Source organism: Chiloscyllium punctatum, chromosome 15 (genome assembly GCF_047496795.1).
Source record: "Chiloscyllium punctatum isolate Juve2018m chromosome 15, sChiPun1.3, whole genome shotgun sequence".
Classification (NCBI taxonomy): Eukaryota; Metazoa; Chordata; class Chondrichthyes; order Orectolobiformes; family Hemiscylliidae; genus Chiloscyllium; species Chiloscyllium punctatum.
The window spans coordinates 19,681,574-19,700,720 of record NC_092753.1 but is presented as its reverse complement, the minus strand read 5'-3'; the positions used below and the strand labels follow the sequence as shown (position 1 = coordinate 19,700,720).

Below are 19,147 nucleotides of genomic sequence, written 5' to 3'. Positions count from 1 at the left end.
AGGATATGGGCCGGGTGCTGGCAGGTGGGACTAGATTGGGTTGGGATATCTGGTCGGCATGGGCAGGTTGGACCGAAGGGTCTGTTTCCGAGCTGTACATCTCTATCTCGATGACTATGTCTACGCTGTAAATCAGAAACCAAACCCGAAGTCGGTGGTAAAGCTGTATGAAGAGAAATCAGAGTTCACGTTTCGGTCCGGTGAACCTTTCTGAGAACTTGACAAGTTTTAATTGTGTGATCGTTCCAGGGTTGCCCTGGGATTTTCGTGCTATTTCTGTTATTGATTGATTTCAGATGATGAGAAATCCGAAATGCTGCTTTGTGTGTATTAAAAAGTGAGGCGGGGCATCAGGAGACCGATCCACTCAGTAAAACTCGGTCTTTGATGACTTCTCAATTCTAATATTTCACTGCAAAATTTCCAACAAAACAACAACGAAATTTCGAGTCAAGAACTATTATGGCACATCAGCTGATTTCTAGAGCGCTTCAACCTGTAGCGATGGTGGTATAGTGGTGAGCATAGCTGCCTTCCAAGCAGTTGACCCGGGTTCGATTCCCGGCCATCGCAAGCAGTGCATTTTAACACCACTCCACAACCAAAAGAGCCGATCGATTCAGTGGGAATGAAACACCTCCGTCTGCACATCACATTGAGTCTGCCAGACCTCTGGAGTGCAGACACAACTTTGAAGTTGAGGATGTCCCCAGGAGGATTAAGGAGTCAAGTCGAGCACGGTTCAAAGAAACACGAGTCATGGCAGAATTCCTAGGTTTTCCATCTTATTTCGAAAGAAATGTTTCCGGATTTCACTCATTTCAACATTACTCTCATTTTGTTTTTTGTGAACTACAGCCTAATATCAAGTGAAATGTGGGTGGACAGTTCACAAATATCCAAACAACGTTATTTCTCATATCGAATCGGTAATGTTATTGTTTTAGGTGCAGGTCAGAAATAGGAGGAGTGGACACCAGCTGCTTTTATATTTCCAGTATGAGAAAATGATTCGATAAAACTCTGAGAGATGATAGAAGTGACCACAGAGTGAGTGAAAGTTTAATCCAGGATAAAGTTAAAAATCACACAACACCAGATTACAGTCCAACAGCTTTACTTGGAAGCACTAGTTTTAGGAGTGCTCCGAAAGCTACTTGGACGATAACCTGGTATTGTGTGATTTTGAACTTTGTCCTCCCCAGTCCACCATAGGCTCCTCCACGTCATCATCCGATATAGTCATCATGGATTTGTTAAGGGAAGGTAGTGTCTGATGAAGGTGACTGATTTTCTTTGAAGGATAAAGAATGGATAGAGTGTATCCGATGTAGATCAACCTGATGATAAGAAGGACCATAAGACGCAGTATTTATAGCAAAAGGATTACAGTTTAATGCAGCTGAAATGATATATTAAACACATTTAGGTTAAGCCTTTCATCTTTTATAATGGGTTTACTAGTTTCCGTTCATTAATATAAGAACCTCAGAACCTTTTCAAAGTTACGTTGTCGAGATAACTTCAGGTTGTCTAACAAGAGATGCCATCTCAGCTCAGACAATGCATTAAAGGTGTGAGGTTAAAGTCTGTCTGTGTCCCAATCTTGAGTCAGACTGGTTCTAGCCTCCCAGTCGGAGAGCACTTCAGCGCTCTGTGCCTTTCGGTCTCGGACCCCTGGGTGACAATCCTCCAAGGCAGACTATGGGACCGCCAACAATGCAAAGTGGCCAAGCAGAGGCTGATAGTCAAGTTCGGTACCCATGGGGATGACTTTTACAGGGCACTTTGGTTCATGTCACACGACACGTGACAACACTGCACTGTATACTATTTCACGGACACTCACAAGTACACGCACACACACAAAAGCACACTCCTACCGACCCACACACTATTGCATACCCTCTCTCAAACACAAGCTCTCTCTCATAAACTCACTCAAACACTTCCACATTCACAGCCACTCACGCACATTCTCACAAATTGATACCCCAGTACACTCACACACATGCACCTACACACACTCTCACAGACCCGCATATCCCTACATGCACACACACAGACACACACACACACACAGCCACACACACCCACACATGCACCCACAAACACACACATGCATGCACCCACACACGCAGACACACACACACACAGGACACACACCCACACATGCACCCACACACACACATGCAGCCACACACACACGCATGCACCCACACACGCAGACACACACACACACACACACAGACATACACACACACACACGGTCCCCCCCCACACACACACACTGATTCCGGGTTCTCACGACTCTCAGCTGGAGACTATCATTGCCTGCAGACCCGACCTTCATCCCCCCACGACACCATGAAGGGTAACACTTGTTCACGCCCTTACACAGCCGTCTGTGCCCTCCCTTGACCCCGTCCTTTCCATCTTGCCCACCGCCCCTCCATGACGCTCTACCTCCTTCCTGCGCAGGGTTGCTCGGACAATGTCAATTTCACCTCCTTTGTCAATTTCACTTCCTACGTCAATTTCACCGCAATACGTTTTATTTTTCCCCTCACGAACCGGGATCACCCTACGCTGTGCTTGCTGACCCCACCCCCTACGTTTGCCCTCCCGGATAGCGCTTTGTGTTTCGTTGGACTCCCGGGAGTCGCTGCGGACGTTCTGCTTAAACCTGAGCGGATAACACTGTTCTGCTCGGAGACAGGGAGGTCTGCAGATGCTGGAGCCCGAAACATCGATTTCCCTGCTGTGCGTTTCCAGCAACACACTCTCGACACTGTTCTGCCACGACCCTGTCTCGGTTGCACACAATCCCATTCATCATTAAGGCGCCACGGCATCCCAAGGACTTGGGACCCATGGGAACTAAATGATGACAGCGGCCTCAGCACTCTGCACCCCCTGACCTTGGAAAGCCCATCTTGGTTCAGGTTACCTATCTAGGGCAGGGAGGGTTTTGCGTGCACTGCCTTCCCACATCAGTGGAAGCGACCTTCACTAAACAGCTGCCCATGACTACCCCTTGCTGTGAAGTTAAACATCACACAACACCAGGTTATAGTCCAACAGATTTAATTGGAAGCTCTAGATTTCGGACAACCACCTGATGAAGGAGCAGCGCTCCGAAAGCTAGTGCTTCCAATTAAACCTGTTGGTCTATAACCTGGTGTTGTGTGATTTTTAACTTTCTATACCCCAGTCCAACACTGGCATCTCCAAATCATGTCCTCCTGTGAAAACCCCTTACTGCTGACTGACACCTCCCCCTCTTCTACAAAGTAAAAGAGAAACCTGCAAATCTATCAACGGGATCGAACTTCAAATTAATACATATTCCTCGAGAGGGTTCTGCTTCCCGAACTGTTACCCGGAATTCCCTCCTCTCCACAATTACTGCAGCGTGGCCTCAGTCTAATGGTTCCTCTGTTTTTGCCGTTTTTGTTTTCTAAGAAAACTCTTGAGAAGTTTTAGAAACTGAAAGAACTGCAGAATTATGTGGGGCATGGATAGGATAAATAGACAAAGTCTTTTCCCTGGGGTCGGGGAGTCCAGAACTAGAGGGCATAGGTTTAGTGTGAGAGGCGAAAGATATAAAAGCGACCAAAGGGTCAACGCTTTCATCCAGAGGGTGGTACGTGTGTGGAATGAGCTGCCAGAGGAAGTGGCGGAGGCTGGTACAATTGCAACATTTTCCAGGCATTTGGATGGGTATATGAATAGGAAGGGTTTGGAAGGATATGGGCCGGGTGCTGGCAGGTGGGACTAGATTGGGTTGGGATATCTGGTCGGCATGGGCAGGTTGGACCGAAGGGTCTGTTTCCGAGCTGTACATCTCTATCTCGATGACTATGTCTACGCTGTAAATCAGAAACCAAACCCGAAGTCGGTGGTAAAGCTGTATGAAGAGAAATCAGAGTTCACGTTTCGGTCCGGTGAACCTTTCTGAGAACTTGACAAGTTTTAATTGTGTGATCGTTCCAGGGTTGCCCTGGGATTTTCGTGCTATTTCTGTTATTGATTGATTTCAGATGATGAGAAATCCGAAATGCTGCTTTGTGTGTATTAAAAAGTGAGGCGGGGCATCAGGAGACCGATCCACTCAGTAAAACTCGGTCTTTGATGACTTCTCAATTCTAATATTTCACTGCAAAATTTCCAACAAAACAACAACGAAATTTCGAGTCAAGAACTATTATGGCACATCAGCTGATTTCTAGAGCGCTTCAGCCTGTAGCGATGGTGGTATAGTGGTGAGCATAGCTGCCTTCCAAGCAGTTGACCCGGGTTCGATTCCCGGCCATCGCAAGCAGTGCATTTTAACACCACTCCACAACCAAAAGAGCCGATCGATTCAGTGGGAATGAAACACCTCCGTCTGCACATCACATTGAGTCTGCCAGACCTCTGGAGTGCAGACACAACTTTGAAGTTGAGGATGTCCCCAGGAGGATTAAGGAGTCAAGTCGAGCACGGTTCAAAGAAACACGAGTCATGGCAGAATTCCTTGGTTTTCCATCTTATTTCGAAAGAAATGTTTCCGGATTTCACTCATTTCAACATTACTCTCATTTTGTTTTTTGTGAACTACAGCCTAATATCAAGTGAAATGTGGGTGGACAGTTCACAAATATCCAAACAACGTTATTTCTCATATCGAATCGGTAATGTTATTGTTTTAGGTGCAGGTCAGAAATAGGAGGAGTGGACACCAGCTGCTTTTATATTTCCAGTATGAGAAAATGATTCGATAAAACTCTGAGAGATGATAGAAGTGACCACAGAGTGAGTGAAAGTTTAATCCAGGATAAAGTTAAAAATCACACAACACCAGATTACAGTCCAACAGCTTTACTTGGAAGCACTAGTTTTAGGAGTGCTCCGAAAGCTACTTGGACGATAACCTGGTATTGTGTGATTTTGAACTTTGTCCTCCCCAGTCCACCATAGGCTCCTCCACGTCATCGTCCGATATAGTCATCATGGATTTGTTAAGGGAAGGTAGTGTCTGATGAAGGTGACTGATTTTCTTTGAAGGATAAAGAATGGATAGAGTGTATCCGATGTAGATCAACCTGATGATAAGAAGGACCATAAGACGCAGTATTTATAGCAAAAGGATTACAGTTTAATGCAGCTGAAATGATATATTAAACACATTTAGGTTAAGCCTTTCATCTTTTATAATGGGTTTACTAGTTTCCGTTCATTAATATAAGAACCTCAGAACCTTTGCAAAGTTACGTTGTCGAGATAACTTCAGGTTGTCTAACAAGAGATGCCATCTCAGCTCAGACAATGCATTAAAGGTGTGAGGTTAAAGTCTGTCTGTGTCCCAATCTTGAGTCAGACTGGTTCTAGCCTCCCAGTCGGAGAGCACTTCAGCGCTCTGTGCCTTTCGGTCTCGGACCCCTGGGTGACAATCCTCCAAGGCAGACTATGGGACAGCCAACAATGCAAAGTGGCCAAGCAGAGGCTGATAGTCAAGTTCGGTACCCATGGGGATGACTTTAACAGGGCACTTTGGTTCATGTCACACGACACGTGACAACACTGCACTGTATACTATTTCACGGACACTCACAAGTACACGCACACACACAAAAGCACACTCCTACCGACCCACACACTATTGCATACCCTCTCTCAAACACAAGCTCTCTCTCATAAACTCACTCAAACACTTCCACATTCACAGCCACTCACGCACATTCTCACAAATTGATACCCCAGTACACTCACACACATGCACCTACACACACTCTCACAGACCCGCATATCCCTACACGCACACACACACACAGACACACACACACACACAGCCACACACACCCACACATGCACCCACAAACACACACATGCATGCACCCACACACGCAGACACACACACACACAGGACACACACCCACACATGCACCCACACACACACATGCAGCCACACACACACGCATGCACCCACACACGCAGACACACACACACACACACACACACACACACACACGATCCCTCCCCACACACACAAAGATTCCGGGTTCTCACGACTCTCAGCTGGAGACTATCATTGCCTGCAGACCCGACCTTCATCCCCTCACGACACCATGAAGGGTAACACTTGTTCATGCCCTTACACAGCCGTCTGTGCCCTCCCTTGACCCCGTCCTTTCCATCTTGCCCACCGCCCCTCCATGACGCTCTACCTCCTTCCTGCGCAGGGTTGCTCTGCCAATGTCAATTTCACGTCCTTTGTCAATTTCACTTCCTGTGTCAATTTCACCGCACTACGTTTTCTTTTTCCCCTCACGAACCGGGATCACCCTACGCTGTGCTTGCTGACCCCACCCCCTACGTTTGCCCTCCCGGATAGCGCTTTGTGTTTCGTTGGACCCCCGGGAGTAGCTGCGGACGTTCTGCTTAACCTTGAGCGGATAACACTGTTCTGCTCGGAGACAGGGAGGTCTGCAGATGCTGGAGCCCGAAACATCGATTTCCCTGCTGAGCGTTTCCAGCAACACACTCTCGACACTGTTCTGCCACGACCCTGTCTCGGTTGCACACAATCCCATTCATCATTAAGGCGCCACGGCATCCCAAGGACTTGGGACCCATGGGAACTAAATGATGACAGCGGCCTCAGCACTCTGCGCCCCTGACCTTGGAAAGCCCATCTTGGTTCAGGTTACCTATCTAGGGCAGGGAGGGTTTTGCGTGCACTGCCTTCCCACATCAGTGGAAGCGACCTTCACTAAACAGCTGCCCATGACTACCCCTTGCTGTGAAGTTAAACATCACACAACACCAGGTTATAGTCCAACAGATTTAATTGGAAGCTCTAGATTTCGGACAACCACCTGATGAAGGAGCAGCGCTCCGAAATCTAGTGCTTCCAATTAAACCTGTTGGTCTATAACCTGGTGTTGTGTGATTTTTAACTTTCTATACCCCAGTCCAACACTGGCATCTCCAAATCATGCCCTCCTGTGAAAACCCCTTACTGCTGACTGACACCTCCCCCTCTTCTACAAAGTAAAAGAGAAACCTGCAAATCTATCAACGGGATCGAACTTCAAATTAATACATATTCCTCGAGAGGGTTCTGCTTCCCGAACTGTTACCCGGAATTCCCTCCTCTCCACAATTACTGCAGCGTGGCTTCAGTCTAATGGTTCCTCTGTTTTTGCCGTTTTTGTTTTCTAAGAAAACTCTTGAGAAGTTTTAGAAACTGAAAGAACTGCAGAATTATGTGGGGCATGGATAGGATAAATAGACAAAGTCTTTTCCCTGGGGTCGGGGAGTCCAGAACTAGAGGGCATAGGTTTAGTGTGAGAGGCGAAAGATATAAAAGCGACCAAAGGGTCAACGCTTTCATCCAGAGGGTGGTACGTGTGTGGAATGAGCTGCCAGAGGAAGTGGCGGAGGCTGGTACAATTGCAACATTTTCCAGGCATTTGGATGGGTATATGAATAGGAAGGGTTTGGAAGGATATGGGCCGGGTGCTGGCAGGTGGGACTAGATTGGGTTGGGATATCTGGTCGGCATGGGCAGGTTGGACCGAAGGGTCTGTTTCCGAGCTGTACATCTCTATCTCGATGACTATGTCTACGCTGTAAATCAGAAACCAAACCCGAAGTCGGTGGTAAAGCTGTATGAAGAGAAATCAGAGTTCACGTTTCGGTCCGGTGAACCTTTCTGAGAACTTGACAAGTTTTAATTGTGTGATCGTTCCAGGGTTGCCCTGGGATTTTCGTGCTATTTCTGTTATTGATTGATTTCAGATGATGAGAAATCCGAAATGCTGCTTTGTGTGTATTAAAAAGTGAGGCGGGGCATCAGGAGACCGATCCACTCAGTAAAACTCGGTCTTTGATGACTTCTCAATTCTAATATTTCACTGCAAAATTTCCAACAAAACAACAACGAAATTTCGAGTCAAGAACTATTATGGCGCATCAGCTGATTTCTAGAGCGCGACAGCCGGTAGCGATGGTGGTATAGTGGTGAGCATAGCTGCCTTCCAAGCAGTTGACCCGGGTTCGATTCCCGGCCATCGCAAGCAGTGCATTTTAACACCACTCCACAACCAAAAGAGCCGATCGATTCAGTGGGAATGAAACACCTCCGTCTGCACATCACATTGAGTCTGCCAGACCTCTGGAGTGCAGACACAACTTTGAAGTTGAGGATGTCCCCAGGAGGATTAAGGAGTCAAGTCGAGCACGGTTCAAAGAAACACGAGTCATGGCAGAATTCCTTGGTTTTCCATCTTATTTCGAAAGAAATGTTTCCGGATTTCACTCATTTCAACATTACTCTCATTTTGTTTTTTGTGAACTACAGCCTAATATCAAGTGAAATGTGGGTGGACAGTTCACAAATATCCAAACAACGTTATTTCTCATATCGAATCGGTAATGTTATTGTTTTAGGTGCAGGTCAGAAATAGGAGGAGTGGACACCAGCTGCTTTTATATTTCCAGTATGAGAAAATGATTCGATAAAACTCTGAGAGATGATAGAAGTGACCACAGAGTGAGTGAAAGTTTAATCCAGGATAAAGTTAAAAATCACACAACACCAGATTACAGTCCAACAGCTTTACTTGGAAGCACTAGTTTTAGGAGTGCTCCGAAAGCTACTTGGACGATAACCTGGTATTGTGTGATTTTGAACTTTGTCCTCCCCAGTCCACCATAGGCTCCTCCACGTCATCATCCGATATAGTCATCATGGATTTGTTAAGGGAAGGTAGTGTCTGATGAAGGTGACTGATTTTCTTTGAAGGATAAAGAATGGATAGAGTGTATCCGATGTAGATCAACCTGATGATAAGAAGGACCATAAGACGCAGTATTTATAGCAAAAGGATTACAGTTTAATGCAGCTGAAATGATATATTAAACACATTTAGGTTAAGCCTTTCATCTTTTATAATGGGTTTACTAGTTTCCGTTCTTTAATATAAGAACCTCAGAACCTTTTCAAAGTTACGTTGTCGAGATAACTTCAGGTTGTCTAACAAGAGATGCCATCTCAGCTCAGACAATGCATTAAAGGTGTGAGGTTAAAGTCTGTCTGTGTCCCAATCTTGAGTCAGACTGGTTCTAGCCTCCCAGTCGGAGAGCACTTCAGCGCTCTGTGCCTTTCGGTCTCGGACCCCTGGGTGACAATCCTCCAAGGCAGACTATGGGACAGCCAACAATGCAAAGTGGCCAAGCAGAGGCTGATAGTCAAGTTCGGTACCCATGGGGATGACTTTAACAGGGCACTTTGGTTCATGTCACACGACACGTGACAACACTGCACTGTATACTATTTCACGGACACTCACAAGTACACGCACACACACAAAAGCACACTCCTACCGACCCACACACTATTGCATACCCTCTCTCAAACACAAGCTCTCTCTCATAAACTCACTCAAACACTTCCACATTCACAGCCACTCACGCACATTCTCACAAATTGATACCCCAGTACACTCACACACATGCACCTACACACACTCTCACAGACCCGCATATCCCTACATGCACACACACACACAGACACACACACACACACAGCCACACACACCCACACATGCACCCACAAACACACACATGCATGCACCCACACACGCAGACACACACACACACAGGACACACACCCACACATGCACCCACACACACACATGCAGCCACACACACACGTATGCACCCACACACGCAGACACACACACACACACACACACACACACACGGTCCCCCCCACACACACAAAGATTCCGGGTTCTCACGACTCTCAGCTGGAGACTATCATTGCCTGCAGACCCGACCTTCATCCCCCCACGACACCATGAAGGGTAACACTTGCTCATGCCCTTACACTGCCGTCTGTGCCCTCCCTTGACCCCGTCCTTTCCATCTTGCCCACCGCCCCTCCATGACGCTCTACCTCCTTCCTGCGCAGGGTTGCTCTGACAATGTCAATTTCACCTCCTTTGTCAATTTCACTTCCTATGTCAATTTCACCGCAATACGTTTTCTTTTTCCCCTCACGAACCGGGATCACCCTACGCTGTGCTTGCTGACCCCACCCCCTACGTTTGCCCTCCCGGATAGCGCTTTGTGTTTCGTTGGACCCCCGGGAGTAGCTGCGGACGTTCTGCTTAAACCTGAGCGGATAACACTGTTCTGCTCGGAGACAGGGAGGTCTGCAGATGCTGGAGCCCGAAACATCGATTTCCCTGCTGTGCGTTTCCAGCAACACACTCTCGACACTGTTCTGCCACGACCCTGTCTCGGTTCCACACAATCCCATTCATCATTAAGGCGCCACGGCATCCCAAGGACTTGGGACCCATGGGAACTAAATGATGACAGCGGCCTCAGCACTCTGCACCCCCTGACCTTGGAAAGCCCATCTTGGTTCAGGTTACCTATCTCGGGCAGGGAGGGTTTTGCGTGCACTGCCTTCCCACATCAGTGGAAGCGACCTTCACTAAACAGCTGCCCATGACTACCCCTTGCTGTGAAGTTAAACATCACACAACACCAGGTTATAGTCCAACAGATTTAATTGGAAGCTCTAGATTTCGGACAACCACCTGATGAAGGAGCAGCGCTCCGAAAGCTAGTGCTTCCAATTAAACCTGTTGGTCTATAACCTGGTGTTGTGTGATTTTTAACTTTCTATACCCCAGTCCAACACTGGCATCTCCAAATCATGCCCTCCTGTGAAAACCCCTTACTGCTGACTGACACCTCCCCCTCTTCTACAAAGTAAAAGAGAAACCTGCAAATCTATCAACGGGATCGAACTTCAAATTAATACATATTCCTCGAGAGGGTTCTGCTTCCCGAACTGTTACCCGGAATTCCCTCCTCTCCACAATTACTGCAGCTTGGCTCAGTCTAATGGTTCCTCTGTTTTTGCCGTTTTTGTTTTCTAAGAAAACTCTTGAGAAGTTTTAGAAACTGAAAGAACTGCAGAATTATGTGGGGCATGGATAGGATAAATAGACAAAGTCTTTTCCCTGGGGTCGGGGAGTCCAGAACTAGAGGGCATAGGTTTAGTGTGAGAGGCGAAAGATATAAAAGCGACCAAAGGGTCAACGCTTTCATCCAGAGGGTGGTACGTGTGTGGAATGAGCTGCCAGAGGAAGTGGCGGAGGCTGGTACAATTGCAACATTTTCCAGGCATTTGGATGGGTATATGAATAGGAAGGGTTTGGAAGGATATGGGCCGGGTGCTGGCAGGTGGGACTAGATTGGGTTGGGATATCTGGTCGGCATGGGCAGGTTGGACCGAAGGGTCTGTTTCCGAGCTGTACATCTCTATCTCGATGACTGTGTCTACGCTGTAAATCAGAAACCAAACCCGAAGTCGGTGGTAAAGCTGTATGAAGAGAAATCAGAGTTCACGTTTCGGTCCGGTGAACCTTTCTGAGAACTTGACAAGTTTTAATTGTGTGATCGTTCCAGGGTTGCCCTGGGATTTTCGTGCTATTTCTGTTATTGATTGATTTCAGATGATGAGAAATCCGAAATGCTGCTTTGTGTGTATTAAAAAGTGAGGCGGGGCATCAGGAGACCGATCCACTCAGTAAAACTCGGTCTTTGATGACTTCTCAATTCTAATATTTCACTGCAAAATTTCCAACAAAACAACAACGAAATTTCGAGTCAAGAACTATTATGGCACATCAGCTGATTTCTAGAGCGCTTCAGCCTGTAGCGGTGGTGGTGTTGTGGTGAGCATAGCTGCCTTCCAAGCAGTTGACCCGGGTTCGATTCCCGGCCATCGCAAGCAGTGCATTTTAACACCACTCCACAACCAAAAGAGCCGATCGATTCAGTGGGAATGAAACACCTCCGTCTGCACATCACATTGAGTCTGCCAGACCTCTGGAGTGCAGACACAACTTTGAAGTTGAGGATGTCCCCAGGAGGATTAAGGAGTCAAGTCGAGCACGGTTCAAAGAAACACGAGTCATGGCAGAATTCCTTGGTTTTCCATCTTATTTCGAAAGAAATGTTTCCGGATTTCACTCATTTCAACATTACTCTCATTTTGTTTTTTGTGAACTACAGCCTAATATCAAGTGAAATGTGGGTGGACAGTTCACAAATATCCAAACAACGTTATTTCTCATATCGAATCGGTAATGTTATTGTTTTAGGTGCAGGTCAGAAATAGGAGGAGTGGACACCAGCTGCTTTTATATTTCCAGTATGAGAAAATGATTCGATAAAACTCTGAGAGATGATAGAAGTGACCACAGAGTGAGTGAAAGTTTAATCCAGGATAAAGTTAAAAATCACACAACACCAGATTACAGTCCAACAGCTTTACTTGGAAGCACTAGTTTTAGGAGTGCTCCGAAAGCTACTTGGACGATAACCTGGTATTGTGTGATTTTGAACTTTGTCCTCCCCAGTCCACCATAGGCTCCTCCACGTCATCATCCGATATAGTCATCATGGATTTGTTAAGGGAAGGTAGTGTCTGATGAAGGTGACTGATTTTCTTTGAAGGATAAAGAATGGATAGAGTGTATCCGATGTAGATCAACCTGATGATAAGAAGGACCATAAGACGCAGTATTTATAGCAAAAGGATTACAGTTTAATGCAGCTGAAATGATATATTAAACACATTTAGGTTAAGCCTTTCATCTTTTATAATGGGTTTACTAGTTTCCGTTCTTTAATATAAGAACCTCAGAACCTTTTCAAAGTTACGTTGTCGAGATAACTTCAGGTTGTCTAACAAGAGATGCCATCTCAGCTCAGACAATGCATTAAAGGTGTGAGGTTAAAGTCTGTCTGTGTCCCAATCTTGAGTCAGACTGGTTCTAGCCTCCCAGTCGGAGAGCACTTCAGCGCTCTGTGCCTTTCGGTCTCGGACCCCTGGGTGACAATCCTCCAAGGCAGACTATGGGACAGCCAACAATGCAAAGTGGCCAAGCAGAGGCTGATAGTCAAGTTCGGTACCCATGGGGATGACTTTAACAGGGCACTTTGGTTCATGTCACACGACACGTGACAACACTGCACTGTATACTATTTCACGGACACTCACAAGTACACGCACACACACAAAAGCACACTCCTACCGACCCACACACTATTGCATACCCTCTCTCAAACACAAGCTCTCTCTCATAAACTCACTCAAACACTTCCACATTCACAGCCACTCACGCACATTCTCACAAATTGATACCCCAGTACACTCACACACATGCACCTACACACACTCTCACAGACCCGCATATCCCTACATGCACACACACACACAGACACACACACACACACAGCCACACACACCCACACATGCACCCACAAACACACACATGCATGCACCCACACACGCAGACACACACACACACAGGACACACACCCACACATGCACCCACACACACACATGCAGCCACACACACACGTATGCACCCACACACGCAGACACACACACACACACACACACACACACACGGTCCCCCCCACACACACAAAGATTCCGGGTTCTCACGACTCTCAGCTGGAGACTATCATTGCCTGCAGACCCGACCTTCATCCCCCCACGACACCATGAAGGGTAACACTTGCTCATGCCCTTACACTGCCGTCTGTGCCCTCCCTTGACCCCGTCCTTTCCATCTTGCCCACCGCCCCTCCATGACGCTCTACCTCCTTCCTGCGCAGGGTTGCTCTGACAATGTCAATTTCACCTCCTTTGTCAATTTCACTTCCTATGTCAATTTCACCGCAATACGTTTTCTTTTTCCCCTCACGAACCGGGATCACCCTACGCTGTGCTTGCTGACCCCACCCCCTACGTTTGCCCTCCCGGATAGCGCTTTGTGTTTCGTTGGACCCCCGGGAGTAGCTGCGGACGTTCTGCTTAAACCTGAGCGGATAACACTGTTCTGCTCGGAGACAGGGAGGTCTGCAGATGCTGGAGCCCGAAACATCGATTTCCCTGCTGTGCGTTTCCAGCAACACACTCTCGACACTGTTCTGCCACGACCCTGTCTCGGTTCCACACAATCCCATTCATCATTAAGGCGCCACGGCATCCCAAGGACTTGGGACCCATGGGAACTAAATGATGACAGCGGCCTCAGCACTCTGCACCCCCTGACCTTGGAAAGCCCATCTTGGTTCAGGTTACCTATCTCGGGCAGGGAGGGTTTTGCGTGCACTGCCTTCCCACATCAGTGGAAGCGACCTTCACTAAACAGCTGCCCATGACTACCCCTTGCTGTGAAGTTAAACATCACACAACACCAGGTTATAGTCCAACAGATTTAATTGGAAGCTCTAGATTTCGGACAACCACCTGATGAAGGAGCAGCGCTCCGAAAGCTAGTGCTTCCAATTAAACCTGTTGGTCTATAACCTGGTGTTGTGTGATTTTTAACTTTCTATACCCCAGTCCAACACTGGCATCTCCAAATCATGCCCTCCTGTGAAAACCCCTTACTGCTGACTGACACCTCCCCCTCTTCTACAAAGTAAAAGAGAAACCTGCAAATCTATCAACGGGATCGAACTTCAAATTAATACATATTCCTCGAGAGGGTTCTGCTTCCCGAACTGTTACCCGGAATTCCCTCCTCTCCACAATTACTGCAGCTTGGCTCAGTCTAATGGTTCCTCTGTTTTTGCCGTTTTTGTTTTCTAAGAAAACTCTTGAGAAGTTTTAGAAACTGAAAGAACTGCAGAATTATGTGGGGCATGGATAGGATAAATAGACAAAGTCTTTTCCCTGGGGTCGGGGAGTCCAGAACTAGAGGGCATAGGTTTAGTGTGAGAGGCGAAAGATATAAAAGCGACCAAAGGGTCAACGCTTTCATCCAGAGGGTGGTACGTGTGTGGAATGAGCTGCCAGAGGAAGTGGCGGAGGCTGGTACAATTGCAACATTTTCCAGGCATTTGGATGGGTATATGAATAGGAAGGGTTTGGAAGGATATGGGCCGGGTGCTGGCAGGTGGGACTAGATTGGGTTGGGATATCTGGTCGGCATGGGCAGGTTGGACCGAAGGGTCTGTTTCCGAGCTGTACATCTCTATCTCGATGACTGTGTCTACGCTGTAAATCAGAAACCAAACCCGAAGTCGGTGGTAAAGCTGTATGAAGAGAAATCAGAGTTCACGTTTCGGTCCGGTGAACCTTTCTGAGAACTTGACAAGTTTTAATTGTGTGATCGTTCCAGGGTTGCCCTGGGATTTTCGTGCTATTTCTGTTATTGATTGATTTCAGATGATGAGAAATCCGAAATGCTGCTTTGTGTGTATTAAAAAGTGAGGCGGGGCATCAGGAGACCGATCCACTCAGTAAAACTCGGTCTTTGATGACTTCTCAATTCTAATATTTCACTGCAAAATTTCCAACAAAACAACAACGAAATTTCGAGTCAAGAACTATTATGGCACATCAGCTGATTTCTAGAGCGCTTCAGCCTGTAGCGGTGGTGGTGTTGTGGTGAGCATAGCTGCCTTCCAAGCAGTTGACCCGGGTTCGATTCCCGGCCATCGCAAGCAGTGCATTTTAACACCACTCCACAACCAAAAGAGCCGATCGATTCAGTGGGAATGAAACACCTCCGTCTGCACATCACATTGAGTCTGCCAGACCTCTGGAGTGCAGACACAACTTTGAAGTTGAGGATGTCCCCAGGAGGATTAAGGAGTCAAGTCGAGCACGGTTCAAAGAAACACGAGTCATGGCAGAATTCCTTGGTTTTCCATCTTATTTCGAAAGAAATGTTTCCGGATTTCACTCATTTCAACATTACTCTCATTTTGTTTTTTGTGAACTACAGCCTAATATCAAGTGAAATGTGGGTGGACAGTTCACAAATATCCAAACAACGTTATTTCTCATATCGAATCGGTAATGTTATTGTTTTAGGTGCAGGTCAGAAATAGGAGGAGTGGACACCAGCTGCTTTTATATTTCCAGTATGAGAAAATGATTCGATAAAACTCTGAGAGATGATAGAAGTGACCACAGAGTGAGTGAAAGTTTAATCCAGGATAAAGTTAAAAATCACACAACACCAGATTACAGTCCAACAGCTTTACTTGGAAGCACTAGTTTTAGGAGTGCTCCGAAAGCTACTTGGACGATAACCTGGTATTGTGTGATTTTGAACTTTGTCCTCCCCAGTCCACCACAGGCTCCTCCACGTCATCATCCGATATAGTCATCATGGATTTGTTAAGGGAAGGTAGTGTCTGATGAAGGTGACTGATTTTCTTTGAAGGATAAAGAATGGATGGAGTGTATCCGATGTAGATCAACCTGATGATAAGAAGGACCATAAGACGCAGTATTTACAGCAAAAGGATTACAGTTTAATGCAGCTGAAATGATATATTAAACACATTTAGGTTAAGCCTTTCATCTTTTATAATGGGTTTACTAGTTTCCGTTCTTTAATATAAGAACCTCAGAACCTTTTCAAAGTTACGTTGTCGAGATAACTTCAGGTTGTCTAACAAGAGATGCCATCTCAGCTCAGACAATGCATTAAAGGTGTGAGGTTAAAGTCTGTCTGTGTCCCAATCTTGAGTCAGACTGGTTCTAGCCTCCCAGTCGGAGAGCACTTCAGCGCTCTGTGCCTTTCGGTCTCGGACCCCTGGGTGACAATCCTCCAAGGCAGACTATGGGACAGCCAACAATGCAAAGTGGCCAAGCAGAGGCTGATAGTCAAGTTCGGTACCCATGGGGATGACTTTAACTGGGCACTTTGGTTCATGTCACACGACACGTGACAACACTGCACTGTATACTATTTCACGGACACTACACAAGTACACGCACACACACAAAAGCACACTCCTACCGACCCACACACACATGCATACCCTCTCTCAAACACAAGCTCTCTCTCATAAACTCACTCAAACACTTCCACATTCACAGCCACTCACGCACATTCTCACAAATTGATACCCCAGTACACTCACACACATGCACCTACACACACTCTCACACACCCGCATATCCCTACATGCATACACACACACACAGACACACACACACACAGCCACACACACCCACACATGCACCCACACACACACACATGCAGCCACACACACACGCATGCACCCACACACGCAGACACACACACACACACACACACACATATACACACACACACACACACAGTCCCCCCCGCCCCCCCCCCACACACACTGATTCCGGGTTCTCACGACTCTCAGCTGGAGACTATCATTGCCTGCAGACCCGACCTTCATCCCCCCACGACACCATGAAGGGTAACACTTGCTCATGCCCTTACACTGCCGTCTGTGCCCTCCCTTGACCCCGTCCTTTCCATCTTGCCCACCGCCCCTCCATGACGCTCTCCCTCCTTCCTGCGCAGGTTTGCTCTGACAATGTCAATTTCACGTCCTTTGTCAATTTCACTTCCTATGTCAATTTCACCGCACTACGTTTTCTTTTTCCCCTCACGAACCGGGATCACCCTACGCTGTGCTTGCTGACCCCACCCCCTACGTTTGCCTTCCCGGATAGCGCTTTGTGTTTCGTTGGACCCGCAGGAGTAGCTGCGGACGTTCTGCTTAAACCTGAGCGGATAACACTGTTCTGCTCGGAGACAGGGAGGTCTGTAGATGCTGGAGCCCGAAACATCGATTTCCCTGCTGTGCGTTTCCAGCAACACACTCTCGACACTGTTCTGCCACGACCCTGTCTCGGTTGCACACAATCCCATTCATCATTAAGGCGCCACGGCATCCCAAGGACTTGGGACCCATGGGAACTAAATGATGACAGCGGCCTCAGCACTCTGCACCCCCTGACCTTGGAAAGCCCATCTTGGTTCAGGTTACCTATCTAGGGCAGGGAGGGTTTTGCGTGCACTGCCTTCCCACATCAGTGGAAGCGACCTTCACTAAACAGCTGCCCATGACTACCCCTTGCTGTGAAGTTAAACATCACACAACACCAGGTTATAGTCCAACAGATTTAATTGGAAGCTCTAGATTTCGGACAACCACCTGATGAAGGAGCAGCGCTCCGAAAGCTAGTGCTTCCAATTAAACCTGTTGGTCTATAACCTGGTGTTGTGTGATTTTTAACTTTCTATACCCCAGTCCAACACTGGCATCTCCAAATCATGCCCTCCTGTGAAAACCCCTTACTGCTGACTGACACCTCCCCCTCTTCTACAAAGTAAAAGAGAAACCTGCAAATCTATCAACGGGATCGAACTTCAAATTAATACATATTCCTCGAGAGGGTTCTGCTTCCCGAACTGTTACCCGGAATTCCCTCCTCTCCACAATTACTGCAGCGTGGCCTCAGTCTAATGGTTCCTCTGTTTTTGCCGTTTTTGTTTTCTAAGAAAACTCTTGAGAAGTTTTAGAAACTGAAAGAACTGCAGAATTATGTGGGGCATGGATAGGATAAATAGACAAAGTCTTTTCCCTGGGGTCGGGGAGTCCAGAACTAGAGGGCATAGGTTTAGTGTGAGAGGCGAAAGATATAAAAGCGACCAAAGGGTCAACGCTTTCATCCAGAGGGTGGTACGTGTGTGGAATGAGCTGCCAGAGGAAGTGGCGGAGGCTGGTACAATTGCAACATTTTCGAGGCATTGGGATGGGTATATGAATAGGAAGGGTTTGGAAGGATATGGGCCGGGTGCTGGCAGGTGGGACTAGATTGGGTTGGGATATCTGGTCGGCATGGGCAGGTTGGACCGAAGGGTCTGTTTCCGAGCTGTACATCTCTATCTCGATGACTATGTCTACGCTGTAAATCAGAAACCAAACCCGAAGTCGGTGGTAAAGCTGTATGAAGAGAAATCAGAGTTCACGTTTCGGTCCGGTGAACCTTTCTGAGAACTTGACAAGTTTTAATTGTGTGATCGTTCCAGGGTTGCCCTGGGATTTTCGTGCTATTTCTGTTATTGATTGATTTCAGATGATGAGAAATCCGAAATGCTGCTTTGTGTGTATTAAAAAGTGAGGCGGGGCATCAGGAGACCGATCCACTCAGTAAAACTCGGTCTTTGATGACTTCTCAATTCTAATATTTCACTGCAAAATTTCCAACAAAACAACAACGAAATTTCGAGTCAAGAACTATTATGGCACATCAGCTGATTTCTAGAGCGCT

The 19,147-nt window shown here is 47.0% G+C and overlaps 5 non-coding genes across 5 annotated transcripts; all 5 read left to right on the top strand.

Annotated features, from left to right (window-relative positions):
* The first annotated feature begins 501 nt into the window (after nucleotides 1-501).
* Nucleotides 502-573, top strand: trnag-ucc (transfer RNA glycine (anticodon UCC)). Its single transcript has one exon. It is a non-coding gene; the product is annotated as a tRNA-Gly (tRNA).
* Nucleotides 574-4,248: 3,675 nt separating this feature from the next.
* Nucleotides 4,249-4,320, top strand: trnag-ucc (transfer RNA glycine (anticodon UCC)). The gene has a single exon. It is a non-coding gene; the product is annotated as a tRNA-Gly (tRNA).
* A 3,670-nt stretch (nucleotides 4,321-7,990) lies between these two features.
* On the top strand, nucleotides 7,991-8,062 carry trnag-ucc (transfer RNA glycine (anticodon UCC)). Its single transcript has one exon. It is a non-coding gene; the product is annotated as a tRNA-Gly (tRNA).
* A 3,665-nt stretch (nucleotides 8,063-11,727) lies between these two features.
* trnag-ucc (transfer RNA glycine (anticodon UCC)) lies at nucleotides 11,728-11,799 on the top strand. The gene has a single exon. It is a non-coding gene; the product is annotated as a tRNA-Gly (tRNA).
* A 3,665-nt stretch (nucleotides 11,800-15,464) lies between these two features.
* trnag-ucc (transfer RNA glycine (anticodon UCC)) lies at nucleotides 15,465-15,536 on the top strand. Its single transcript has one exon. It is a non-coding gene; the product is annotated as a tRNA-Gly (tRNA).
* The last annotated feature ends 3,611 nt before the right edge of the window (nucleotides 15,537-19,147 follow it).